This window comes from Triticum dicoccoides, chromosome 3B, assembly GCF_002162155.2.
Source record: "Triticum dicoccoides isolate Atlit2015 ecotype Zavitan chromosome 3B, WEW_v2.0, whole genome shotgun sequence".
NCBI lineage: Eukaryota > Viridiplantae > Streptophyta > Magnoliopsida > Poales > Poaceae > Triticum > Triticum dicoccoides.
In genome coordinates, this window is record NC_041385.1 from 856,741,345 (window position 1) to 856,746,068 (window position 4,724).

A 4,724-nucleotide genomic window follows, 5' to 3' on the forward strand; every position below is an offset into this window, starting at 1 on the left:
AGCCCCTGAAATGCTGACGCATGGATGCCTTTTGGTCCCGGTTGGTGCCACCAACCGGGACCAAAGGCCCTCCTGCCTAGGCTCGGCGCACCGGCCACGTGAAGGCCCATCTGTCCCGGTTCATGTTAGAACCGGGACTATAGACCCTTTTCCTACTAGTGTAATATGGCGGTCGGCGTTTTAGCTAGCAAGGCGGAGTGTGATTGATCCATTGTTTGGCAATCCAAGCCTTCAGATTTTCATGGTGCGGCTCAGTTGAGTAGGGGCGCGGGTGTGCAGCTCAGGCATGCAGAGCGGCGTGACTGGCCGCCCTGGTGCACAAAGGTGCGGATCCAACCAGGGTGTTCACGATGACCACGTGCCGTGCATATTTGGCGCCCTGGTCCGAGCGTCGACGAAGTGCGCGGGTGAGATGCTACGCTGGGCACGGCTAGGTGCACTGGTGTGAACCGGAGGCATCTGGGCATGGATCTGTCCAAGGTCGCATGGATCTGGCGGCGACGAGGTGCGACACGTGTGCGGGCGCGGGGCGGACTCCTGCGGCTACTCTGTGCATGATCCGGCGATGCAATGGCTCTAAGATAGCGTGTGCATGTGGCTCCGGGGCGTAGTCGTCCTCCGGCGCGGATCTGGCGTCCTGGGCTAAGGTTTGCAGACATTGAGGTGATGGCGACGGGCTATTTAGATACATTACAACCGAACACTTTTCCAGCCCTCTCAGACTATTAGCATCTCAACCGTCGGATCTGCAATTCTAGGTGTTTTTGGCCGTTGGATACACTTTCCACTCTGCTGGCAGCGCTAAACGGACTGGGCCGATGCTCCCGCAACAAAATCAGCGATCTGCTGTTGTTTGGGCCTGCTGGGCTCGTGTTATCCCATTTATTTCCATCGCTTTGTCGCAAGTAAAAAAAGGGAAATCATCCATCGCATACGCACGCATCGTGGCAAAGCAGCAGGTACGAGGCGAGGGCTTCTGCCTAAAAAAACGAGGCGTGGGCAAGAGGGTCTCGCGGGGCGTGGTGGGGCTACCCCATGGTGCCGTGATATAAAAGCAGCAAACCGTCGCTGTCGATTGAAGTTCAGTAGCCGGAGATTCAGGAAGAAAATCAAATGTCGCTGCAGGACTTTAATTGATTGCGCGCCATTTTGGGGGCGGTGGGTAATTGCGGGTCAGTTTCCATGCCCCGGAGATTCAGGAGGAAAATCAAATGTCGCTACATGACTTTAATTGATCGCGCGCCATTTTTGGGGGCGGTGGGTAATTGCGGGTCAGTTTCCATGCCGATCTGTGATGTTTGGCGTCCATATAGTCTCCTGGATCCGGCTGTTCCATCCTCACCCCTTTCGCGGCTTCAACTCCTCCCAGGTCATTCTCCAACGATTTTGAAGTTCATCTTTTGTTGATTTGTTTCTTCTACTCCCAACTGAATATGTGTGCTCTTAGTTGACAGATTGGTGAGCTGTGAAGAGGGGACGGCCATGGCGGGCGTGAAGCCCCAATGGTAGCAGCGTCCGGTGGTGGGCGACTTGCCCAATGGAGCAGAGGAGAGGTGATGACGATTAAGTGGGCCTTTGGAGGCTGCTCCTGAGTGAGGCGCTCCTCCACAACCCATGTCGCCTCCTCGCTGCAGGTCCGATCTACATTTCAACCTTGCAGATCCATCAATGTGGAATTGGCATCCTGCTCCCTTTCCCGATTTCCTGTAACTGCTCCAATTCTATAACTGATAGGACGATGTGTCTTGTCCAGAATTGTAGCTATAGTTTAGATTCTAGACCAAACGTTACGTACAAGATTAGCACAGCATGATACCTCATCTACCTATTTGTTTTCTGATTATCTATCCAAAGAGTATCATTGTTAGTGCATGAAAAGGTGTTTGATACTTGTTCCTGGTTGTTTCAAAATTTTATTTAATTGTTTCACATCTGACAATTCATACCATGTAACTTTCAGATTACGCCTTCCTGGACCTCTACTGCTTTCAAATTAGCTCAATACAAGATGGAGTTATTTAGATCTGGTAGCACCAGTGGATTGCATGTATAAATTATATGATGCATTATCATTTTGAGGAAGACGTACAATATTGACATGATGTTGCAAGGCGGCATGTTTTGTTTCCGATCAGCATGCTATTACGTGATATTATTGTCCTTTATGTTTTTTCTTCTGCTTAGATACTTCAACACTTACAACTTGATGATGTCGTCAGTTTGACTAATCGGACTAAAAGAGCTTGCTAATTTACATCGGAAAATAAGTTAAATTGCATGATGTAATTTTTGCTTAAGAGTTATGTTGATACAGCGAAAAAGAAGGGCAAAACAAGCACCGCTCTGCAATTAAATTTCTAAATAGTTGCGGACACAATTTACACCGTGTGCTACTAATGAAAATGCTAAAATTCATGTGTGTATATGGGTTCACTAGCGAAGGACATAAGTTTATCAGAATTCTTATTTTGAGATGGTTCAAGGAAACATCATCATTATTTGTTACATATAAAAAGAATTTGCATGTCAGCGGATCGGTTTTTAATCTAAATAATTCCCCCGAACAGTGATGTCATGCCATTATACTGTCCAAATTTTCTTGAATATTTTTTACCGTTTGTTCTTGGGGCGCAACAACAATACACATTTTTTATTGACAAAGAAGTAGCCCCATGAAAATTTCACTTTCATATTTGGCGCCTCTGCATATACATTGATAAAAATGACTATCATTTTATTGCCAAAATAAACGGGCGCGACAACGCGCGCCACTATGGTCTAGTTGGGCACATGGTCGGGCGCGACATCTCCTGATCTGACGAGTTGTCGCTCAGGCGGCTCCTTGTTGCGGCAGGCGGGGTGGGAGGATGCAAGGGGACGACCCCAAGTCTGGTTGACGGGGCAGTGGTGGCAGTATTTGGTAGTAGAATTGTCATGTTGCCGGAGTGGTGTCGCTTTGTGCTCCGGCGTGCTAGGGTTGGCTGGTCATGTGGTGGTGTGGGCAGTCGAATGGACCGGCCAATGCAGTGGCTCGGGCAGACAGAGAGTGAAGCAACGACGGGTGAAAGCTTTGCCTTGGCTCCTAACCGAGGCGGGCGGCAGCAACACTTCGGGCGCTGCTTTCTTCTTGGAGACATCAATGAGTTGTGGTGCTTGCTCTCTGCATGGACCACTCGCGCGAAAACCTGTGGTCTATCGAGACTGGACGATGGTGGCATTATGCACGATACTTCTCCTTCAGGCATCATTCTTGGAGCGGTCACTGGCCGACGGGACCAGTCAATGAGTGAGGATGTGGGAAGTTGTCGCGGTGGCGGCTGGTGGTTAACGGTGGTGATGGTGTTGGGGCTTCTATGGCAATGATGGTGGGGGCTGAGCGATGTCGGAGTCGCGGCAATGGTCGTGATAGTTGGTTCTTCTCCAACTTGTTTGCAGGATTGTCTCGCCTGCTTGTTGTGGTGATGTCGGAGCTGCGATGGCAGGGCCTTGGTGGCAACGATGACAGGCAACATGCGGTCTGTTCAACGATCTTCTGTAACGCCAACCATGCATTGTTCTCCTTCGGGGCTCTACATCAGAATCGAAGTTGCGATGTCCCCGTTGTGGGGTGACTGAGTGTTCACGATTGAGCTTCATATGGCTTTGCATGACCTCTTTGGTCTGGGTTAAGTCGACAGTCGTCTATGGTGAAGTCAGAGTCCATTGCTCGAAGGGAAGGGATGATATGATGCTTGTTCAAGGAGAAGTGAAGACAATGGCATCAATATGCTATCTCGACAAGGCTTACTCTACAGTGGAGTGCGGGGTATCTTATGTGTACCGCTCAGCGGATTGTGAATGTTTCTGCTCGGTTTTAAGTTTACTAACCGAGCAACTCTCATCTTTTTAATTAATAGACGAGGCAATTTTTTTGCCTCCATTTTAGAGAAAAAAAACACAAACCGATTGGCTTTGTAGAGTACACATAGGATCCGTTTCCACAAAAACAGAGTTGGGGCGAGCATTGTTATTGTCAAGTACTGTGTCTAGGAAATAGAACCCTCATTTTGAAATTAAAAAAAGAAAGGGAAGCGAATGAAATCTCCCACAAAAATAACGACGAAAAATATCAGCATATTCTGAAATACAATGAGGTCCAAAACTTACAATTACGGAATTCCAAGGGTTTGGAAAAACCAATAAGATTCATTGCAACCACCATTGTTTGCAATAAACTTTCCTGATATTGTTTTTTCAAATACACACCAATAATCTTGAACAATAGAAATATTCCAGAAAACTCGATAGAACCATATAAGGCTTACTAGTATTTCCAATGTGTTTCCCTTGTATCTCGCTATCACCGGATACTCGTGAGGCCGATGTGAGCCATGTGAGGCCACCAATCGCATCGACCTTGTTGGTGCGACGGAAAATGAACGGTGGCCATGCCTAGGAAGGATCATGCTGAAGTCATATAGGGTCTTTATCGGTAGGTTAAAAGGATATGCCTCGTTGCACAGAGAGAGGGTGTGCCTAAACATTGCATAAATAAATTGGGGGTCGTATATTTTCAGTCGAGTCGAGAAAAAACCCAGTTTAGGCCATTCTGTCGCCGTCGTCTGTACCTTCCTCTGTCGATAACATCGACTAGCACACTAGCTTATGGCACTCGCTACCGGCATCGCTGCCATGCCCCTTGCACGCACCTTGCCCGAGTAACCGCTGACGCAACCATCGTCTAC

General features: G+C 48.2%; 1 long non-coding RNA gene across 2 annotated transcripts; it reads left to right on the forward strand.

The window, feature by feature from the left end:
* Positions 1-1,273: 1,273 nt before the first annotated feature.
* LOC119282718 lies at positions 1,274-2,165 on the forward strand. 2 transcript variants are annotated; one of them, XR_005138843.1, is made up of 3 exons: positions 1,274-1,369; positions 1,455-1,634; positions 1,961-2,165. It is a non-coding gene; the product is annotated as an uncharacterized LOC119282718 (long non-coding RNA). The 2 variants fall into 2 exon arrangements; XR_005138842.1 differs by having other exon boundaries at positions 1,284-1,369; positions 1,448-1,634.
* The last annotated feature ends 2,559 nt before the right edge of the window (positions 2,166-4,724 follow it).